Source organism: Argiope bruennichi, chromosome 4 (assembly GCF_947563725.1).
Source record: "Argiope bruennichi chromosome 4, qqArgBrue1.1, whole genome shotgun sequence".
NCBI lineage: Eukaryota > Metazoa > Arthropoda > Arachnida > Araneae > Araneidae > Argiope > Argiope bruennichi.
The window spans coordinates 103,347,355-103,373,060 of record NC_079154.1 but is presented as its reverse complement, the minus strand read 5'-3'; the positions used below and the strand labels follow the sequence as shown (position 1 = coordinate 103,373,060).

At 31.2% G+C, this 25,706-nt stretch overlaps 1 protein-coding gene across 2 annotated transcripts in view; it reads left to right on the top strand.

Annotated features, from left to right (window-relative positions):
* The window catches only part of LOC129965933 (fibropellin-1-like), a 201,340-nt gene that overhangs the window by 13,295 nt on the left and 162,339 nt on the right, over positions 1–25,706 (top strand). The gene's annotated exons all lie outside the window — the stretch shown is intronic.

Below are 25,706 nucleotides of genomic sequence, written 5' to 3'. Positions count from 1 at the left end.
TTCACTGGAAAACCAATTTGATGTTTCTTTCCTTCTATAACAGCCTGAATGACTAACTGCTGAATACTTTTGAGCAACTGAATACACAAACGAGCACTTCCTACAAGGGCAAAAAGGACAATTTTTAATATTTACTAATACTCTGTCTATTTACATTTTCAACATACTAGTAATACTAGTACATAATTGCCTCTATTGGTACAAAGCAAATTCATTTCAAGATTTCCATTAATTCCTTCCTTATAAAATGTTGTTGTTTCTTATGGCACTTGGAACTGACAAGCCCGCTGTTCGAAGACAGCGATTTTAAGCCGGAGGGGGAGCGTCTTTTGTTTTCACAGTAGCGCCATCTAGGGCCAAGAGAACGACTTATCTACACACACGTGGCTGCCCTTTTTACGAGGCGGACTTCATTCATACATTTCATTCACTCATCCACAGATCGTCATTTAGACCTGAATCAGAGAACGATCACCCCTGATCCAGTACCCCCAGTAGTATTATTCTCTTGCTTATAAAATATTTAATGCTACTGACTAGCTAAATTTTTAAATCATTTAGCTTATAGTTATGGATTATTGAAAGAAGAGTAAGATATATATTTAAAAAAATTAATATTTTTGGTCATTAATGATATTTGTTTCTATTTTTCAAAAAGTGGAAGGATGCGATCAACGTAGAGGCGTTATAGCACATTGTAGCAGACATTGTGCGATATTGATCGAAATTATTAATTATAAAATATCCTTCAGTGTTATAAGATTTTACGAATAATATCCAATATCAAACAATATAATACTAATCTTATGCTTTGCATTAGAATGGAAGAGGGGTGTTTATGAAGGGTTGTATCGGATCAATAATTTCAGCATTAATCATATAACAGTATAAATATTTACGCATCTACGACGAAAACAAAATGTTACTTAATACTAAATTTTCTCTGACAGTCTCTCATGTCTGGCATCATGCCATGATTTAGCAAGTATATTGACTGTTACAATTATTCTGAAACTTTGGACGTCCAATAATCCTTATTGCTGCTTCTAGTTACTAAGTTTTAATCAAAATCGGCTATATGTATATATAAATGCAAGAATTTGGATATAAATGTGTATTTAAGCAAGTGGAGTGTATATAAAGTTAGTATTTGAAAGTGTAGAACTGCTTTTATAATTAAGCCTTCATTCTGACATTTTGTTTTACATTTATTATATATTCAGATATAAATTGAAATATTTTTCGCATTTCATATGAAATGAAACTGATATAACATTTGTTACCATAGCTATGATCCTAAATGATTCAACGGTGTTAAAAATCATTAGATATAAAGCATTAAAACACATGACTAGAAATGCTTCTTTTTTCTTGAAACCGAATTTTTCTACTGTTTTCAGATAGGAAGTACTTAGAAAGAGATAAAAGACGTTTCTTGATTATGTTAAGATATAAATTTACAGATAAATAAATTTCAGACATCTTTTTTAATTGTTTGAATTTGATGGTTACTATTTCATTTCAGATTTTGAGGTTCTATAGAATTTTAATTTTGTACTTCGAAATTTCACGATATGGAAAATTACTGTAGTATAGAAAAGTCCATGTCCACCACCTAAATTAATTTTGCTTTATAGCAATATGAAATTTTTTTATACAAATTTTATTCATTCAATTCATTTTTTTATTTATTTGTGTACAATAAATTGTACACAAATAAATTTATTCACTTTTCCTTGCACAGATAAATTTTTTAATGCTAATTTTCTTAATTTATTTACTGAGTTTATTTCTACTATACGCTGTCTTAAAAATTAGGTAAAACTTGGGTGATTTTTTATAAGTTTAGGTGGGAATTCCAAGTACATGGTTATGCATTTGATACAAAGTTAAAATAAATATATTTAACACAAATTGTGCTATGTAAACATAAAATAAAATTATATTAAAAAAAAAAATATTAACATTTTTACTGAAAAAAATGGCGACTTAGTAACAATTACCTATCAAAAATAATATCAATGATTTAAATACAATTGAATTATTTATATTTGAATAGTAAGACATGTGCCCAAAATGATTTATATTTGAATCCTAAGGAAAAACCGTGCTAAAATACTGTCCTCTTCATCTGACGATGGTTCACATTGGCATTGGCACACATTATGTGCCATAAAATACCTCATCGCATTGCTTCTTAACAGAATATACTCATTTATAAAAAAAAAAAAAATGAAGTTAACTTCAGAGCAAAATTTTGCAAAATGAGTCACCCAACGTTCAAAATAAAGTAATAAAGGGGAAGGCGGCAAAAATATAATTTGTGAACTCCTCACGTTTGAATATTCTCTTATTTCGTGATCCAATTCCACTTTCGGTTTAATCAATTCCACTGTAAAAAAATTGTGCGCCATCAGAAATACGTTTCAATGGAAAGTGATACTTTTTGTTGCCCTTAAAAAGGCGTCAAGGGTCACCACGTGTATTGAATTGGCACCTGGCCAGAAATCCTATGTTATATAAGACTAGTCATCATTTGTTCGGCCCTTTTTGCTTCTTTCTTACTTCTGTTTTTATGCCGCGCTGCGTCTTGTAAAAAATCATGCCTGCCACTCGGAATAGTAGAATAAAACGAAAATAAAAATACCAAGTCCCTTCACTGCTTCGAATCTGCATTCTGCTTAAACCAAAAATATGTTAAATATTATTTAGCCGACAGGATTCGAAATTCATTATATATATGTTGTTTTGCAAAACCTCCAGACGAAGACGTTAAATCTTAAAAAGGGCATTCTTCATTTTCTAGCTAAGTAAAGATCTTTTTTTTTTCTTGTAATAAAAGTTGGAATAAGTAGACCTAATTATACCTGTCTAAATTTCGTGACTTTCAACAAGATAAATGGCCATTTAACGAAGAATACGATTACATTTTTTTAAAACCGTACCATCTAAGTTAGTATAAGAACTGCAATTACCTGTCGGTTTCACAGTCTACACTCGGGATAATATTCACCATTTTCTACTTATTATATCAGTTTAAAATATATTTGGGTGGTATCAAATAAAAAATATTTGAAAATGAAATATACTATCAAAAATTAAAGTGCATATAAAATAAAAGAATTCTGGTGAAAATGGAATAAATATAAAGTGTTTCAATTAATGTTTGTTAATTTTAATGATTGTGTTTTTGGAATGCCAAAGGTAGAAACCGATTTTCTATGTCAGATTTTTTGCTGTTATTTCCAATACTTTGAAGATATTAAATACACAGTCATATTTTTGATTGATTATAGTTATTTACTTATTTTCATGGGTGATAATGCTCTTTTTTATTAACATCATATATATTTTCTCATTCTGATTTTGGAAACTTATATTTTCACTCTTTTTTTAAAAATTTCCTGTATATGAATTAATTCTTTCTTGGGCATGGGAAGTATGCTTCCCATGGCCCAAATTTATCCATCTTTGTATGAAATTATGTAGGATGGCATAAGTTCTGACACATTTTTTTAGACAGACAGAAACTTAGATGCTTCAGATCTTTATCTCACACAAAATGATGTGTCTTGGTTTGTCACTTAATTATTAATTAACAAAATTAATTAATTAATCAAATGAATCCTTTTTCTTATTCTAATTTCAAGCCTAAAGATATTTTAACATAATATGACTAGAAAAAAATGGCCCTTTAAAGGGTTAATAGAGAATCTATTGTAATAGTCAAAAATACGAAATAAAAAAAAGGGCGAATTTCCACAATTCAGACCTTTCTGGCTTCGAAAACCGGAGTTCTGGAGTAATGTTTTTCAATCTGGGAACAATATAACTCAAAATAGTTTTGAGTTTGATAGATGAAATTTTATTTGTGGGTTTTATAAAAATTGGTATGTTTCTATCAAAAAATATTTAACAAAATGCATTTGCAAGAAGTCTATCTATCAGTTTGTCCAAATGCAAATGAAAACTACATCAATAAAATGAAAAGAGATAAATGGATATAATTTGGCTTTCAGGTTTAATATCTGAAGAGCAGATCTTTATCAGAGTTTGAACATAATCTCTCAAAAGATCAATGTTTTTCCGTATACATGGAAACATGATAAATAAATAAATAAAAAAATATATATAGCCACCTAATGTGACGTGTTAGTAAACTTGTAGTTCTCCGTCAGAGCTTGGTTTTAATCATGTGAAAAAAAAGACAGTCATTAAAAAATACAGTTATGATTTTCTTTGCTGTGCTACGAAAACAAAACTCTCATGTGCTAGACTTTGAATAAACATATGCAATTCACGGCGTTTCCCAAAGTGGGATTATGCGAGAAAGTTTCAGAGAGATCGTTTCTCTGGTTTTCAGGAGTGGAGTCTCTTTAGACGAAAATTCTGCTAAATTGCGAAATAATAATAATAATTTAAAAAAGCTCTAAACTTTAGAGTAGGAATCTCTTTTATTTCAGATATTCGATTATAACTTAAATCCTAATAAAGCCCTAAATTAATGGTAGATATATTTAATCGAATTTTTATGTGTTTAGTTGCTGATTTTATTCAAATTCTTTTATTAGCTTAATAAAGTCTATTAAAATTTTTATATAATACTCGCTATAAGCATCCATTACAATTTTTAAATGCTTGAAAGATACATTTTGTTTATTTAAATTTAAAATGTTATTTATCATTTAATATTGCAATTTCTGTCGTTTGGTAAATAAGCCATCTATTATAATCCTAAGTAAATTCATTCCTATTTTATTTCTTTGCGTTTTTATTTAAGTAAACAGAGAACATTAAGTTTAAACAATCAAAGATTTAAGAGTTTTCTTTTTTACAACATATAACAATCATCGCATAGTTAATCAATAATCCCGAATATCTTTACATATCCGTAGTATTTATACTTTTTTCAGGTTTTAAATCACCGAGTTAGGGGTTGCAAAAGAAATAGCTGCGTTCGCTTTTGTGAAGTTTTTGGTAAATAATAGAGAATCCATGGTACTTTCATGCCTTTATTTTAAAAACTGTTTTATCTACATCGGATCTATATTATTATGTATTGCTTATTTTCTAACAGTGCTTCATATTATTATTTTAACTTTCATCCTTGTTATTTACATATTGGTCCACGTGATACTGAAACAGTGATTTTCCATTGAGGACATTAGAGTCAAAATTATCAAGTTCGAAATTTTAAAAAGTAAGAGAAAATTATTTTACAGGATGAAACATTTGACAAAATTTATAAATAATTTAATCAGTGATAAGGTGTATACGATATGTATAAATCAGTTGATGTTAATAATACTAAAATACTATAAAAATCAGCAGGGGGCATATTTAAACTTTTTTATAGAAAAAGAAAGACACATACACATATATCACTGAATCTCCAACTCGTCCGAAGGCACACGGATAATAAATACTGAATGACCGGAACGCCTCAAAAGCAACTCTGGCGGGAACATGGTTGAGTCCTAAGGGCCATCACCGGACACGGTATAACCCTTCCCTAAAGAAGTACGTCCGTCATCGATGGGAGGAGTCAGATCTCCCACCTTTTTGAATACCCTTCAGGGTGGCGAGATCCAACCACCTTGCCGGAAGCATCTCATCCTCATTTCGAGGTGCCCCCTCAGGGGATGACACATACACATAAGAAAAACTTTTAGATTATAACTCCAACAATAACTATAAGAATTTATAAATTTAGCAGAAATCAAAATTAAATTTGAATTTTTTAAATAAAAATCTCCATTTTTTGAAATGTATAATGATTAAGGGGATGACCGAAGGGCCACCACCAGCCAAGATACAACCCTTCCTTAAAGAAGTACGTCCCGTCATCGATGGGAGGAGCCAAATCCCCATCTTTTCGTGTGCCCTCCAGAGTGGCGAGATCCAACCACCATGCCGGAAGCATCTCATACTCATTTAGAGGTGCCTCCCCAATGGATGACACATACACATAAAAAACTTTTAGTTTATAACTCTAAAAATTTATAAATGTAGCATAAATCAAAAATAAATTTGAATTTTTAAATACAAATCTCCATTTTGTGAAATCTATAATGATCAAACATTTTTGCAATTCATATTTTTAAACAATCTATAGTAATATGAAAATATCAAAACCAGTGAGACAAATTGTTATATTCGTCATCATTCCTCATCTGGGCATTCACCATTACGGTAAATCTATCTCATTCTCATTGCGCCCTTCGAAAATTCAAATCGCCTTTCGGAAGAATGATCATCACCGACGGACACAAAAGCCCGCACACCCTTCTTACCCATAACGACAGAATCATCGCCGGTGCGCCAGCTTAAGCATTATTTTCAGGCCACTTCCCCAGTCCCCGACGTCGTTTGTCGTATCTGCGGGCTCGGTGGCGTCTCCCTGCACAATGTATCCCGTTGTCAGGTTGACATTAACCCGACAAATACGATGTGACAAGGCACCCTTCATAAAAATTGATTTTATGTCAGCAACCGGGGAAGCTGCACATCTCCTAATGGATATTCATATTTTGCTGAGGCGCACTTCGTCCAATCGTCTTCCCTCCAATCCTTCCAGCGTGAATGATTTATTAAGTGTAAAAATGGCGGGCAAAACGGAAACGTACACACAGACAGACACAAGAAGAAGAAAAAAAAAAAAGGAAAGAAGCGGGATTCTGTCTTGGAATGTTGAGATATGGGAAGCGGCGCTTCGTAACTTGTTTCGAAAAATGTCATGTCTTCGCAAGTGAAGAATTTTAAGATTTCTCCGATTGGTATACGTCGGAAAATGGGAACTTAAGCTTTTAAGGTTAAGAAAAGATTTGGTGTAGATAGAGAAAAGTACAGAGTGGTAATGATTCAAGTTCCACTTTGAAATGGCCATAAAAGGAAAACTATTGGGCCAAATGGTATCAAACTTGGGAATAGTTTAAAGGAGGTCATACGAATTTCTTTTCTGCCAAATAAAAGTTTAAAAATTTATAACTAGGGGGGGATGGTGCTGTATGCAATATTGTTAAGCAAAATAGGACACGAAGACACCGGTTTAAGATGTGTTTAATCGTTTCTGAAACATGTTACAAAGCATGTTCAATGTGTCGTCCACCATTTTATGAAGGCAATTTAAATCGCATTACTGCATTATCAATAATAGCTCTTAGCATATTAAGGGAAATGTTACGCACATGTTGGTGTATCGCATCTTTCAGTTCCTCCAAATTGTTTAGATTATCACCATAAACAGTGCTTTTGAAATAACACACACTGATCATGTTTTGTTACGCGTTTCAGAAACGATTAAACCCATTTTTGACCGATGTCTAAATGCTCTATCTTGCTCAACAATATTGCATACAGCGCCATTTCCTCCTGGTGGTGAGTTTTTGAACTTTTTTTTGACAGAAAAGAAATTCCCATGACCAAGTTTGATAATTTGGTCCAGTAGTTTTCCTTTTCTGACCATTTCAAAGTGGAACTTGAATTATAACCAACCCGTATGTAAAAATTTTCTTTTCTTCTGAGGAAGATAGTAGATTACATTCATTTGTGCTTAAGTTACTGACTGGATTTAATTTAAAAATTTTTTTTTAAGAGAATTTTCCCAATATTTACCTGATTATATCTAAAAACTATTGTTTCCAGCGGATTCTAAAACCTTCAACACTTTTGCACATGCATAGGAATATTTACATTTAACAATAAAGTAAATTCAGGAAGTATGCACATCTTTCCGCTTCTCGCCCCTTAGTAAGATACAATCATCGAAAAATGGTCGTCTCAGGATACTGAAATGAACAATATATTAATTTATGTTCGATTGATCAATAAATATTAAAAAAATAACCACCTTATAAACCAATTTTTATTTAAATATTCTAAACATTAGCATTTTTTGAAAAAAATTAGAGAGGAAAAAAAGGTAAAAGCTTGAATAGCCTGTAGAAATACTTTAACCCTTTTAATGCTGAACGAAAAACTGGTGTCTATGCGAGGATAACCGAATGAATTACACGAATTTACTACGACTTAAGAAAAAAACCCATAAAAATCAAACTAAGAATGATATTTAAAAAATTCAAAACACAGAGTATAGGGAAAGAATGGGAAAGTAATATAATGCCGATTGTATCTCAATAATTATTCAAAATCGTATGGATAACTGCAACGACGATATATCGTCATTCGACATTAAAAGTATTAATTAAATTAGAATTTTAATTATAGTCTCAGCATTGATTGAATTGTTAAATAATTTGGAATTTACTCTCTTATATTATTCATTTTATTATAATTTTCTTATAGTATTATATCAACTGATGTTATTTTAATAATTTTTTTAAATTCAAGTCACATTTAGCAGAAATATTTTATTCTTGCAAATTAAAAGAAGGCAAATATGTGAAACGAAATCAAAACTTATTAAATTTCATAAATGAAGAGCAGAGTTCATTTTTATCTGTCTCTAATTCTAAGTCTTAATTCTAAACCCATTTATTGAATGTCTATTTAGTATAGACAGTTTTGGAATATTGCATCAAAATGATTTTAATTTATATTCTATAATACATTGACTTGGCATTGTTGATTGCTTTTAATACATTGTTATAAATTAGAAAATTTTGATTTTTTTTCTATAGTGGAGTCAATAAATTCATAAATTCACTAATATAAAATATTTTAACATATAAATCATTGCTTTATGTTCATCACGGATATTTGCTTATGTGCTAAAATACATAATAAATAAAATAAAAAAAATTCAAATATCTAAATTCAATATCTGTGACAAATTAAAAAAAAAAATTCCTTGATAAGCCATTAAGTCAAAATTTTAATCTTAGTTTTTTTTTTTTTTTGTGAAATTTGAAATTTTACAAAGCATTAATGCAATATAAAACATACCATAGTTCAAATTACAATCTTGGTAGAATCATTTTTCACGTTTAAATATTGTTATAAATATGTAATGTTGCTACCCAAAATGGATAGTTCAACTACTGGAAAGACCGTTTTACGATAAGTTGTGTTGGACGCTGATCGGATACGGAATCAGTGATCCCAGGGGTTGGTGACAAACTTGGCGATAAAATCTTCTTGGCAAAATCTGGAAACTTCCAGAATTTTGGCGATACGGCCAATAACAAGATATTCCTGATTGTTCCAGAACCTACTCTGCCCGCTTCTGGGAACTATAAAAGGCCGACAGTCTCACGCTGAAGACAGTCATGTCTGAGTAGTGTGCAGAGTCGTGGAAAAAGACGGTGGTCTAGTTGGATTAGTCCGATGCAGCGCAAGCGTTGTGTGGAGATCAAGCATTTGCTGAATCGAGTTGTATGCCAAGTTCTGGTGGTTATTATAGAAACAGTTTCGAGTCGTCTAGTAGTGAATCGGCAGTTGGATACAGCTAAAGAGAGGAGACAGTGGAGAATTGCAGACGTTTAGAACGATCGTAGAGAGTAGCTACGAAGATTCTTTCCTCCTGCTGAATTCTTTCTGGCCGCTTTGTGTGCTGCGGTTGTTACTGCTACCGATTTGTACTTGTGAGCTACTGTTTGTGCTGTTGTGTGTTGATTGCGTTCGTCTCGGCTGTATATTTGTTGTCTGTGTATTCATTTCTTCGTGTTTAACAAAAGTCGTCTTTTGTTACTGAGGCCTGTTGATTGTGTTTATTCATCGACCAAAAAATCGAAAGAATTCGGGAATTTCCATAACAATATATTTATACTGAAAATTATTTAATGATAATAATCCTTTGACCTGCATTTTATGTTTAATCAGCAACTTATGTTTGCTCAGGCAGATAATTATATTTTCCTTACTTTTAAGAGCAGGAATTGGTATAGAAACTTACGGGTTTTTTTTGTTAATTCTTTACGTAAATAGAACTTTTCATAAAAAGAATCACGTCTCAGTAATTTCTAAGTAGTGGAGCTCTTCATTCGTTCAAGAAAGTTCATGACTCGTCAATTCAGTTTAAATGGTTAAAACATTTTAAGCAAATGTTATGTGTTTTTCAGTTATATTATACAGAATGAGTTATATATCCAGTAGAAAGAAGACACATAAAAAATTGCATTTTTTTGGCAATATTCCCACCATATTCTACCATAAAACTTGGGTATACGTCCTTAATCAATATTTATTTTATTTGTTTCTCCAAATTAATGACGAGTCATGTTAAATCGCTGTAGTCAGTCCAACTGGGTCAAATGTGATGACAGAGTTTAAATTTTTATTTCATCGTATTCGTAACTGGAAAAATAATTAAAAAAATGCTAAAATGAATGTGCATTTTAGCGAAACTTGACGAAATTAAGTTCTATTACCTATTATCCTGAGTATAATCAATTCTGTAGCAATATTATAAAAGAAAAGAATGCCTTGCTAGTATAATATAATGTTCTATAATATTGCTGTGATATTATCTTTATATTGTTCGACATTCAGAATATCGAACAAAAATTTATCGGTATTACAATATAACTTGTGGCAATAGGGTTAATTTCCAACATTGCAAGGAGAGATGATGATGTCGTGTCCGCGTTACCATGGAAAGGGGGTGCAGTAGCTTATGTGGGTAAAGACTCCTGAGCACCCTAGGGCAGAAGTCTGACTTCTAGCTCATATGAAGGTGAAACTCACACATTCGCTTGCACAACCCCTTTTTACAGGGGGGTACATTCACACACCTCACAGATAGAACACAGATGAAGAACACCATGCCCGATTCGGGATTCGAACCCGGGACGCCCAGATCACGGGGAAGATGCGCTACCCCTATGCAAGGACGCCGGCGCAAGGAGAGATTGTAATTGTGTTAGGTACTAGCATATTTGACGAATAATAAATTGAATGAACATACTTTTTCGCTCTACAGAGCATTCTATTTTATTTAGAATTATTAAATTTCCCACAATTTAGTACAAATACACTTCAGAGGATGGCAATGTGTAACTCGAAGTATATTCATCAGAATTTTAATAAATGTGTTTACTAACAAAACCCAGCGTGAGGGGTGCCTCCAGAACATTCTTGCATACTCTCTAATAAAAGCGTTACCACCCTCCCTTTCTTAATTCTCCGTTGCATGAATTATGGATCTTGGGAATGCAATGGCGAAAATAATTACGAAACATATAATTTTTTCACATTTTTTTACCGAATCTGTCATGCAATCTTTGTGGATTTTTTTCTCTTGTTTATATTTTGACATGAGGTTAATACACAAGTACCCAGAATTTGAATATGTATTTACTAATAAATTTTGGATATATTTTTACTGAATCTGTCAGGCAATCTTTGTGGATTTTTTCTCTTGTTTATATTTTGACATGCGGTTAATACACAAATACCCAAAACTCTAATTTGTGTTATGTCGACTAACTGATACCAAAATTCGAAATAAAACTACATTTGTCACCAAATATCAAATTTCCTTTATTGAATTAATTGTGATTTTGAGTTATTGCACTAACGTGCCTGAGAAATTAGATTTGGTTCAAAATTTGATAAGTATATTTTAGACTTTAAAATTATGTATTAAATTTTATTTATCCAACACTTAACATTTTGTAGTCATAATATTTGCTTACATTTGGACAGCTGCATAGACACACTTCCTCTGAATGAATTTCTTCCAAATTTTGATTCAAATGTATAAATTCTTATACTCAGGAAATAAACAAAAAAATCCTTTTTTGAATGATATCAAGTTAAATTTCGAGATAAACGATAATTGTTGTTAAATATATGTTAATATATAATTCGCAACAATATATTTTATTATTGTAATCAAATTCAAATCCTTCAAATCATTTTTATGGCATTCCTAAATATTTAATGTTGAATTTTTCTTTCAATTTTGGAAAACAAAAAATGGGTATTAACCCTTTATTTACGGACGATACTTTATGTACCGTTGAAATTCGGCTGATATCTTCACAATATCACAATTTTTTCTAACAGTATTTGAAAGAACACGAAAAACGTTTTTCCAATAGAAAGTAGTAGATATGATCTAAAAAAATGATATAATAATCTTTTATTATTAATTTAATTATTTTAATTAATGAAAAGAGTTTTTCTTCTTACTAAGTTTATTCTGTACGAAAACTTAATTAATGGTTCAAAAATAAATGTGAAAAATTGATTTATAAAATAATTCGGTAAACAAAGGGTTAAATTAATTTTCATATTCTTTGGCAATGTCGCAGCACACTTTTTCTTTTTTTTTCTTTGTGAAATCTGAAATCATAAAATGTCAAAGACATAAAATCTGAAAGATATATTTCAAATTTTTGTTAACTTATTTTAATCCATACAACGTTCCGTTGAAAATTCTCATACATTATTAGTAAAATACATTACATCATTTTATTGTTAGAATTAACTGCACATTTTACATGATAATTAAGAAAGTGAAGTTGAAGAAATATAAATTTTAACTTTGGACATGTCAAACGACTCGAACAATTATGCTTTTCATACCAATGTAAAATTATGTGACTTGACTTCATATTGAAGTTCATGTACATAAGAAACAGATCAGGTGTAAGCTATTACATTAAAATGGTATTAAAGATTATCGCAATTTGATGGATTTGAGGGATTTGCCCTGAAGACATATGCCACTAAAGATATAGTATAGAAAAGAAAAACAAACTATAAAAACTACTTACGACACAGTTGACACAATGTTTGAAAATACTTCGTTGAAGAATCACAACTATTAAGTTACGCGTATCGTATTTAATAGAAATAATACACATCCAGTATTTGCTTGTATCACAGGAAGTAAATAGTTAATCACATCTCTTGCAATGCAAACGATTTAATATTTTAAAAGCGATGTGGCATTTTTAATTAACATTTTTCTAAATGCGTTTTGATAATATTTATCATAACGCATTTCATAATATTTGACCATTCAAGACGGTGCATTATTTTGACTTTTTATTTATTTATATTTCAATTTTGATTGTTAAAAATATTTACAGAATGATAAAAAATTAATTTATAACTTTTCGGAGAAATTCAGTTTGAAACGATTATATATATTTATTTTTCGAAACAATAAACAAGCCCTTGTATTGGATGAATAATTCTGCATCAAATTACTTTTCCGTGAGCAAAGGGTTAATTGTCCGCCAGTTGTTTTACATGATATCCCTATTACCTACCACACGATGTTACTACTACAATAAGTTTAGTTTAGTTATCTTAACGTTCCGTTGTAAAGCAACACTAGGGCTATTTTGGGACGGACCTCGTCATTTTGAACCGCAGTCAGATGACGAGGACGACACCTGAGCTGGCACCCCCCTCTCCACGCCACACCATACCAGCGGGAGGACGTTTGGCATGACGGATTTAACGTGCAACAGACCCCCTTACACGACGGTTCTTCGGTGGAATCGGGTCTCGAACCTGAAACCCTACGGTTCACAAGCCGATGCCTTACCACCAGGCCACCGCGGCCTTCACTGCTACAATAAGATAGGTCTATGAAGTTGTTGTGTATTCTAAATGCCTTACAATACTGTAAAAATATCGTTACAATATTATTGGGCATATTTTGTCAAAAGATATAAGTTAATTATACTGATTTAATACTCAGAAGATAGGATGACACTTCGTTATAATAATAATAAAAAAAATGAAGATGCGTGAAATAATTTCAAACAATGTTTCGCAGAAAGGGTAGTATTGGTATAATAAAATTAGGATATCTTTTCATCGGCCATTTAAACAATAGAAATGTAGTTAATCTTTGTTTTACTGATAATGCTTCAATAGTTAATATGTTCTAAATCCAAACATCTTTTACATTTAAATCAACATCACAGAGGAATTAATCAAACACTGTTTTACAAATTCATCTCAGAATGCCCCTCTTCTATAATCACACATCGAATCTAAAACCTTCCCATTGGCGCTTTTATCAGCAGAAAATTTTCCAGCTGAAAGGACTTTTATCAAAACTCTCCCCGAATTTAGCTCCCAACTCCTCCAGTGAATAAAACAAAGCCCCCCTTCTCTGGCCGTCGTCTGTAAATTTCAATGCCCTATTCCACCCTTGCTGCTCCAGTCATTTGTTTTGCAGACTCTGCTGTAAGCGGTCATAGATTAAATAAATGTTTATTGCATCCCAAAACAAAAGGAAGGATTTGGAATATCGGCTCGCCATGAAAAGGCGGAGTCTCGTCCCCCATTTTCCCAAAGATAAACTTTTGAATGATGTCTTCGGTTTTGTTCCTATCTTGGAAGATCTGATGTCGAGGATTTATGGGATAAATGTTCCGGAAGGGACTGGGGACAAAGCAATTTGTCTCTGAGGGAAAATTGTTAACGGACGTCGCTCTCCAGAACTTGTCTGGTAAGTGGCTTCCTGCAAATTGGACCTGGGGGAAAAAGGGATGTTTTGTAATTCAATCACAAAAATGTCTTTTCAGAGACGGAGGGGATGAAAAGGTCGTGACCCGCTCTCGATCGTTATTTCCAAATAAATGACAGTAATTCGAATCGGAAAAATATGAACTGTCGAATGATGGTAAGTTCGCACTTATATTTGTACAAATGTTGCTCTTATTTCGAGTACTTTAACACTCTTATGAGAAAGAACGGCCACATCAGAGCAAAGAGGAACCATTAAAGGTTAACTTACTTTAGGAAAAGTAATGGGTAGTATTAAGAAGTGTAGATATATCATTGATTCTCTACATTTAGGTTCATATAATTTTTCTTTATATGTTTCAAGAAAAAGCAGAAGGTATCTATCTGGAAATTTATTTTCTAGAATACAGTTCCTTATGCTCTTTTATTTTTTTTGCCCGAAACATCTTTTCAGTCTCAAATATGGTTCTGATCCAATTCTAGAATGGATAGTTTTTTTCACGAACATTAAAGGTTTTGTTTTCAAGAGATAAGAATTTAATAATAATAGAGTATGTATTTCTATGTGCTTCCGGACCAGACCATATATAGATAAAAATTAAATGTGGACAAAATGTGTTATGTTTTTTGAAGAATGAAAACGAGCGAGATTACAACGATTTCCGTTTAATTTCTAAAAATATTATAGCACGGAAGAGATTCTTACGAAATTTTAAAATAAAAATATGTCTTTTCATTGATGTTAATTTAATTTCCGTGCATTTTTTCTAAATTTCTAAAAAAATCATTGTTTTGCATAATCTTGAAACAACTATTTCTTTGTAGCAATAAAAATCAAACAATTCGTTTTTTCCATTAAATATTTTGTCCCGCTACTTTTTTCTGTTTTTTAAAAGCTAAAATAATAAAAAAAATACGTATAATCTGGTAAGTTTATATGAAAACAAGATAAAAAAAGTGGAATTAGAGACTAAATGAAAAACAATGTATAATCTTTAAATAGATTATGAATAGCATACTTGGATTTCTTGGACCACAGATAGATTCCATTAAAAACAACTCCCTGATTAGATGTAAGGATATTAAAATTACTATCCGTAGCAACTGATGAAAATATTTTTAGCAACTGCCAAAATTTGTCTGTTACAATTGTTAGAAACTCCTTGTCACAACAGTTATTAATTCTCGGTGACAATTATTACAAACTTAATGTCACAATATTTAAGAAATTCTGGTCATAATTATGATTAGAAAGTATCTGTCACAATTTGATACTTAAAAATTATTTGTTCAGAAAACCAGGAATCTCATGCTTAGCAATTTTAATTGGTATTAAATATTATCTCCGGATATTAAATATTATCTCCAGCTGGCCACTGAAGGCAAACTTCTAAAGAAATAAAATAAACATCTGTTGTATTTATGAACAAAGCTATTTATGAATATTACTATATTTCTGTTTGAACCTTGTCATGGACCCATACTTTTGTTTAAACAGTATAACGTATGATTTATCCAGGCAGAGTCCGTAACTGGTGAATGACATTATACTTTTATTTCAGGTCACATTTGTTGATTGGTATACGGTTTAAAAATTATTTTTGTCTTTTTCTAGATTTTAAATAATTTTAAGATCATAAAAAACCCTACATGAACAGATTTATTATCATGTAATAATTAATGAATGTTATTCAATATTTTTGGATCACGAACCTCTAATCGAACAGAAATAATTTCTTGAAAAGTCCAGTTTTTAAGATTGAGAAATATGCACAGATGAGACTGGGTATGATAAAGAATGATTTTTGCTCATATTATCAAACTTTATCACCTTACAGATACTGTTAGAACTCAACACCGCCAGACACTAAAAATGTATATATTGAAGCAACTGCTGCCATTTTATGCTTACATTTTGACTGCTTTTTTAATAATTTTTCCAGTGTTCTGCAACGTAAAATTTCATTGATTAGCGGGGAATAAATGTGGGTTTTCTTAGTTAAACATGGTTACCTTAGACGACACTTTTTAAAAATTATTATTTTTTATATCTTATTTCTGTTATTACTATAAAAAAATCAATCTCCTCATGTTTCCAATCGAGGTAAGACGCTTGGGATAAGTTAATGATCTCGGCATCTTGCCTCATTGCCATCTTTTTCATCTCAAATGCTTGGGGTTCTACTCTATTTGGCGTATATATATCATTATTTTGGTTGAAGCAGAGTGCAGGTTTGAAGACATAGACGGAACGTTGTATTTTTAATTTCGTTTTATGCTCTCTTTAATATCCATATCGGGAAAGCAATTTATTTACAAGCAGACGCAGCGCGACACAAAAGCAGAAGTAAGAAATGGGCGAAACAAATGATCACTAATCTTATTTATAACATAGGATTTCCTGCCACGTGCCGATGGAATACATATAATGACCTTTGACAAGGGCAACGGAAATATCACTTTCATTTGAAACGTAGTTCTGATGGCGCTTTAGTTTTACAGAGGAATTAATTAAACCGAAAGTAGAATTGGATCACGAAATAAGAGAATATTTTTAGAATGAAGTTACTATGGCCTAAATTAAGATAAACTCTTGGAAATTAATTAAATTGAAATTAGAATATATATATATATATATATATATATATATATATATATATATATATATATATATATATATATATATATAAACTTATGTCATTTTCTTGACCAATATGATTCTCATATATTTTCAATCATACTCTAAATCGTGCTGACTTTCAAGTAATAATTTAAATTATCTCTGTTTTGGAAGTACTAAAGGAATATATAAGGCATGACTAGAACATTTAAAACAACAAAAGACAGAGGATTGGAATGCGAAAAAAGAAATCGTTACTAAGAAATTAAAATTTGCTTCCTGTTACTCATGGGATGAACTGAAACTTCTTGCGAAAGTGCAGTTCTTATATGATATGAGAATGGTTTTGACAGACCCCTCGTCAGAAAATCAGGATAGTAGCCATACCTTATAGTAAATTTTTGAAGTTTAATTTAAAACCATTCCTTTATTCATTGGAACACAGCCTGATATATTATATAAATATCAATAAAATTAAATATTTTATAACAATATGAAAATATCGCATAAAAGAATATAATGGACAAACCGGATAGTGGAAATTATTGGTTACGTAAAAATTCAATTGAATCTTCTGCCTGTAACTTAATCTTAATGCTTCCGCAAGAACGTATTTTGAAATTCCAAATTTCATTAATCATGTAACAGACATTGGTTTAGAAATATTATATAGTTATATTTATTAGTCTTCTTTTTATTCATTCTTTTTCTATTACTTTCCTAATTTTCTGTTCCTTTAATCTAAGATTTGAAATTTAGTTTTGAAAGAGAAGAGATTAAAGTTCAAGTAATCTAGTAATATGTTTGTTGAATTGAAGCACGTGCGTAAAATTAATAAGAATCATACATTTCAAGATTTATATAATATGTTAGAGGATTATTCAATAAAATTTTTTCTGACTGAATTTAAAAAATTCAATGCACTTAATAATAAAACAAACAGTCAAGCTAAAAGTGTAATTGCATAAAATTGTATAAAAATGCGCCATTTCTTTTTTAAAAAATAATTATTGCTAAATTTGGAAGTTGAGCGTTTGCTGTAATTGCGTTTTCAAAATTGATTTTAAAAACATACATTAAGCAGAAACATTTTCTGTTTAGAAAAATAAGTCGAATTTATGTAGTCGATATAAAGAATGGAAAGAAAAAAAAACCCAGGATATGAAAATGATTTGGATTTTATTCACAAGTATAAGGTATTGTTTGTTATAAATGTACTTAAAATAACTTTAAAAGTTAGTTAAATTTAGACTGAAAATTTTTACGTAACTTAAATTCGCATCACTAAAAACATTAAAATCTTAAAAACGGAGTTAAATCATTTTTATGAAGGAATATTTTATGAAGTAATCATGAAAAAACGAAAACAAATTCGCATTTACCCTTAAATTAATCAAAATTCTAGATAATTTCAAAAAATCATTCTAAGAAGTGTATTTCCACAAATAATAAAAAAAGAGACACACCTGCAAATACACAGATACATACAGGGTGGTCCAAAAAAAACTTCCCCTATATATGAAACCCTAGCGGCCTATCCGCTCAACCAATCGAACCAAAATTTCAGACATGGTTGTTTCAAGGTATGCGCTGGAGATTATGATGATTCTAAACAACGCAGAGCTCACGGTTACGGTTACAGTGAGAGAATTTCGAAATTTTCGAATGGCAACACCCACTTTTTCCTAACGCAAATTGACCAGCGTATTGAAAAACAACAAATGGCGTTGGAATGATTAGCGTGTGACGAAAATTGCCGCCGTAAAGCATATGCAAGGAAGAGTATTATAAAGGAATAATGACAACACAGAGAGGAAAGAGAAAAAAAGTTTTTATTGGAATGGAAAGTTATAATTACAGGGTTTCAACGTGTTCATCTTCGCAGGAGACAGCGCATTGCATTGGGGAGATTGTGGACAACAATGCCGAAAGTAGCATGAAAGGAGGAATCTGCATAACTTCACGTGTTATGACATCTTGCAATTCTGACACATCTCGTGGACCAGGCGTATACACTTTAGATTTCAGATAACCCCAGAACCAGAAATCCATAGGAGTGAGTCGGGGGATCGCGGTGGCCACGAAACAGCAAAGTTACTAGAGATGACACTATCACCAAAGTGTTGTTGCGGCACTGGTCGAACACATTGGGCGACGTGTGGAGGAGCCCAATCTTGCATCCATACAATGTCCCTAATGACATTTCGTTGCTGCAATTCAGGAATGATGGAATTCTGCAACTGTGTCAGAATTGAAAGATGCGATAACACGTAAAGTTATGCAGATTCTCCCTTTCATGTTACGTTCGGCATTGTTGTCCACAACCTCCCGAATGCAATGCGTTGTCGCCTGCGAAGATGAACACGTTGAAAACCTGTAATTATAACTTTCCATTCCAATAAAAACTTTTTTTCTCTTTCCTCTCTGTGTTGTCATTATTCCTTTATAATGCTCTTCTTTGCATACGCTTTACGGCGGCAATTTTCGTCACACGCTAATCGTTCCAAAGCCATTTGTGGTTTTTCAATACGCTGATCAATTTGCGTTAGGAAAAAGTGGGTATTGCCATTCGAAAATTTCGAAATTCTCTCACTGTAACCGTAACCGTGAGCTCTGCGTTGTTTAGAATCATCACAATCTCCAGCGCATACCTTCAAACAACCATGTCTAAAATTTTGGTTCGATTGGTTGAGCGGATAGGCCGCTAGGGTTTCATATATAGGGGAAGTTTTTTTTGGACCACCCTGTGTATATTTTCCGTTTTTATTAATAGAGATAATATAGTCCGAATCAATATACTGTAAAAAATCATATTGAATGAAATTTTTCTGCGATATAGATATAAAATAATCAAAAAACGAAAAATGCATGAAATTATATTGACATTTATTTTATATATTTGTCCAAGAAAATCATTAAAAAAACCTTTTAGCCACTTTTGCTTCCTTTGCTAAAAATGGAAATCTCCTACCTTAAAATAAAAAAAAAATCATCTAATTTGTTTATTTAAAATACATTGTAATTAATTTAATTCAGATAGTTGTTCAAATGTACTTGAAATAAAAATGAAACTAATATAATATATGAACAATACGAAACTAATGGAAACATAAACTAGTTATGAAAGAATAAAAATACATACTTTGAAATTAAGGTATGTGCTGTACTATGTTGAACCCTCAGGAATTTGAAGCAATGCATTAGAAAGAAAAATTGGATTTAAATTAAATGCAATGGAGAATAATGTAAAGCGTATATTTTACATAAAATGTTGCTTTAAAATGAATTAAACGAAGCCTTAGAAACGAAAAGGATACAATCTTCATTTAATTTTAATATTATTGATTATTCGTAAAGATTGCTTTTACTTTAGGCTTAAAGACAAAATTCTTTCGAAAGATTTATTTTCTGATATAATTTCAATAATGCAATTACCTTTCTCGTGCATTTCTGAAATGGAAGTTATTTTTCTTAAGTAGAAGTCCATTATTTCATACCATTCTAATTTCTGTATTTTAATACAAAATTCTGTTTAGTTTTGTTTTGAATAATCAAAATTTTAAATTAAAATCTATTGATTAATAGATGACAAGGATTCGCAGACTCATTAGTTAATTACACAAAAATTATCCCAACTTGCTTCTTTGAAAATTGTAAACCTTCTCTCTGTATGAAGGTACTAAATATTACTTGCAAACTTGCTAGTCATGGCCCACCCTCAGACACACGGAATAATTGAATGATTTAGAAACTGTGATGCATTAGTGGGAGCTATGGTTAAATTCGAAAGAAGAATTCACACGAGACCAACTATTGAGCGCAATAGAAGGTCACGCCTTCGTCACTTGATCTTCAAAAAGATCACGTAACTCCAATGAGACAATGGAAAATCGTTGACCCGATGTAACAATCATTTGCCAATGTCCCATTGATATCATGTGATTTTCCTAACGTAGACGTGGCCTTCCATTGTGTGCAATAGTTAGCCTCGTGTGAACGCTGCTTAAGGAGCAATATTAGCTATGGTACAACTCCTCTTAAAGAAGATTGTTCCTTCATTGGTAGGAGGGTATCCATCTCCACACTATTTTTACACCATCAGAGGGGTGGAAATAATAAAAGTAAATGAAAAAATAATCACAAGGAATTACAGTTTTCATCATCATTCTTAAAAAATGCATTTCGTCATTATCATTTTTGCAAAGTATTCGAAAAAATTGAAATACTGGAAAACAATTCACAATTTTTTCAAATGAGGTTTTTTTGATGGATAAATGTTTTTTAGAGTAGAACTGCGAGCTGTTATTATTGTTATTTCTATGCATTGTTACAAATAAGTTGAATGATTTTCAAATGAAGTTCTGTTTATCAAGAATGCCGTAAAAGTTTCTTTCCCAAAGGCTGTAGAATAATGCAATAGCACCTTGTATATTATCTGAACAAACAGAAAGGAAATCGAAATTCTGTTCTGTTTCTTTTTCATTTTGTGTAAAAGTGAATGAATGTATTAACTTAAATAGTGAGAAATAGGATTTTTCCTAATTCCAAACGCTAAACATAATAAATATTCATTTGCCTAAAGTAAATGATACATTAAATTCAGACCGAGTACCCAAATTTACTAAATTATGAAAACAAGACTTTAACAAATCAAATGAAATTTTAAATGACAATGTGCCTTGGGGACTGCACAGGGTACGAGTGTCACAATCAATAAAGAGTAGTCGAATCTCGAAATACTATTTAAGGAAGTTGTAACTCGTTTCATAAAGTTGCTTTACAAGGTTCTCTGACGGTGAAAGAGATTATAGGCAGTGAAGAAATAGAAGAGATTTCATGCGAGAGGAAAAAGGTGTTTGTTCCGATTTTTATAGGTGAAGTAATGATGGTTTACGTTTCATTTATTTTGGTGCTTTATGGCGTTTACTAGCTACATGTCGTCCAGTAAGTTTTTACTTTCCACCAAAATTTATCAGAAAAACAGTTTCAAACAAAATGTTTGAAAGTAATCACAGGTAAAGTAGTGATAAAATATAGAAGGTCTAACTCACCTACCCCTGTAAAAATTTAGTACTTTGTAGAATTTAAAAAAAAATTTAAAAAAGTGGATAACTACCAAAAATTATTGCAGCTATTTGGAAATGATATAAACACTATGTATTAAAATATGGGTATTCTATGACAATGTGAAAGGTTGTTGCGCTATTATTAGAGTATTGTAGATAAATTTGTCAATTAATATTTATATATGTGTATATCTTGCAAAACTAATTCGTAGAAGGATTAAAAAAGTACCATCTGAATACCAGTTTTCTCTTGTAGATTTTGTACCATTTAATGTTAAGTTTTAACACTTTCAACACTACCGACGAGATATCTCGTGTTTCAGATACTTCCAGTTACGAATTTCTATGGGCTAAAATTTGTCTCTTATGCCAGTTTAGATAGGTTGAGCTTTTTAATACATGTCTGAAAAATACGTTTACTTTTTTCAAATTGGCATAAGAGGCAAATTTTAGCCCACAGTAACTTGTAATTGGAAGTATTTGAAAGACGAGATATCTCGTCGGTAGCATTGAAAGTGTTAAAAAAATTACATTGTCTTTTCTAATTAATGTTGATTTTTCAAATCGCCTGCAGATAGGAATAGATTTAAGTATAATGAGGTTCAATTTGGCAGAACATTTAGCTAGTTCACTTCCACTAATTCTCTATAGAATGGTAATCATTAGAATAAAATTATAGAAGCGCGAAAAACTAGTGAAAATGGACTTCTTAAAATTTTTCGCATACTCTCTATTAAATGTACTTGTATATTATTAAAAGTATAACATTAGCGAATAACAGTTACAAATGGGTCTATTAGCATACGATTTCTATCGATTAATCGCTGGATGCGGTTAATATATAAATAACAAAAAAAAAAACCGAATGTGTATTTTGAACACATTTTTTCAGAGCAAATTTATGAAACTTCAAAATGTAGCATAGAATTAAAATTGTAGTCCCAAAATTAGTTACCAAACAGCATATCTTTATTTGAGTCACTGCGTTTATGAGACATTACATTTTCATGTTTGTGAAAATAGAAACCAGCAGACCATCGCCCCCTTGATGGATTTGGTTTAAATTTGATACATAATCATACTTTAAAATTTAAATGTGTTCCAAATTTTCTACAGCAAGTCTCTCTTCGTTTTGAAGATATGGAATTTCTCTGCATGAACTCTATTTGAAATCTGATAGAAATCTATAAATTTGGTGTAACGGCCACGTATGAAATTGAAAAGGATTTTCAGATATCATATTTATAGACAAACAGATTTGTTAAAAATATGTTTTTCGAATTCAGATCCAAAATGGAGAGATTAGTTACAATCTGATGTTGCAATAATTTGACGATAATTTTCTATTTGTTTACTTCGTATACGAGAAAGTAGAAAGTCTATGAAAAAATCTAAAGATCCATGGGATAGTTGTAATGATAAAAAGACATTAAAGATTGTACTTAATACAAGGGGTGTTCAAATGAAAAGTTAAGAAACGACACTGTGGGTATAAATGAAGACTTTATTCAATGTATACACCATAGACCTGAGCACAAAGATCCTATTGATTAACGAGCCGAAGGATTCCTTGTTTCCAGAATTCCTGTGGCCGTGACGAGACTCAGTTCTTCAGAGCGTCCTTGAGTTCGCCGTCCGAGTTGAAGCGCTTCCCTATCAGATGTTTTTTCAGGGGACAAAAACACATGAAAATCGCAGGAAGACATGTCCGGGCTGTAGGGCGGATGGTCGAACTGCTCCCACTTGACCTTGACCAGTTCCACGTGTGACCCTGGAGGCGTGTGGACTAGCTTTATTATGGAGAAGAACCGCACTCTCCGTGAGTAGCCCGGTCTTTTGTTTTTGATGAACCTGTGTAGTCTTCGGAGTGTCTCATAGTACACACCGGGGTTAATGGTTCTTCTCTACTAGAGGAATTCAACAAGTAGCGGACCTTGGACGGCGAACTCAAGGACGCTGTGAAGGACTTTTTCTCGTCACGGCCTCAGGAATTCTGGGAACAAGGAATCCTTCAGTTCGTTAATCAATGGGATCGTTGTGCTCAGGTCTATAGTGTATACTTTGAATAAAGTCTTCATTTATACCCACAGTGTGATTTCGTACCTTTTCATTTGTAAAACAATATAAATAATATATCATTAATTTGGTCTGTTTAAAATCTTGACAAAGTTAACTGCATTTTTTTTTCTATTCCAAAAATAGTATTAATAAAATAAGAAAAAAAAATCCTTTAAAAGAAAGGTAATGATGAAAATGATGTATTATCAGTGAATGGATTATCTGTGTTAATATAAAAAGTTGGTATTAAAATATTATTAAAACTAAATGTTGATGAAAATTAAGTAATCCAACTAAATGCAGATTATTTACAGCCAAGAGTGCTTTCTTGAGTGCAAGGTTGAAGAGTCATATCATTTTTATTTATAATAAAAAGGACCATGTTTGTGTTTGAGTGTTGATGCTCTGCATGCTTGACCGTTTGAACTAGATCTGTCAAATATAGCACTTACATACTTTAGAAAGTGAAAATGATCTTCTATTAGCCATTTTTATTTTTGAAATTTAAATTAATTATGTATTAAATAAGGTTATGACGTTTTATCGCTATAATTTCTGAAAATAATACAGCAAGAAAACTGATTTATATATATATTATGAATAAGAGCAATTTGTATTAGTTGAATCATTTTCCTTTTTTTTAAATTTCTAATTTTAAGGGAGATTCAGATTTTAAAACAGAACAGAAAATTAGGGAAATGGATTGTACAATAAACAGATCAGAGTAAGGATTCCAAAACATGAACTTTAAAAATATTTTACAAAAGAAATCATTTAGATCAAAATAAAAAAAATATTTAATAGAAAATTTTAGGGATCATTAATCTTGAGGAATCAACTGGTCGCCAAAGACGGCTGATGAATTAAAAAACCATTTTTGAAAACTTCTTTTACAACTTTTATTCAGAATGACTGCACATTTTTGTTAATGACTTATTAGAACTAAACAAATAATAATAATAACTAATAATAATAAAAAAAGTAATTTTTAATAACTAATTCTTAATTCAAACACATTTTTTTTCTGTTTGACTCATTTTCGAAACAGTTTAATGGGATTTTATATCTACTTTCATTTAAAGATAACTTGCTTTTAACTTTACAATTGAATTAACCATTTCAATTGAAATTACCGAATGTTTTTTTTTAAATATTGAGTAATGAAATTTAAATTTTAAGTGCATGATGAGGTATATCATATCCATTCTAATTTTATTTTACTAAAAAAATGCAACCTACATTAAATTAATTCAAACTTAAGCATACAAACAGTAATTGAATATTTTATGCTTAGAGCAATATTTTATATAAGATTCGAAATAAGTTTCCCACTCACATTTACAATGTCTATAGGAGATTATTCAATAGAGCAGACAACACCTTTCACTAATAATACCAGTTAATATCGCCTGAAGACCAGAATGTAGCAGACGACACCTACATGAAAGGACAGACAGCAGAACCTACGAAAAAAAAAACATATTCCAGAATATCTATAACTCTTTTCATAAAGTTGTTTTACAAGGCTCGTTGGCTCTGAAAGAAGCTGTGGGAGGATAAAGAAGTGG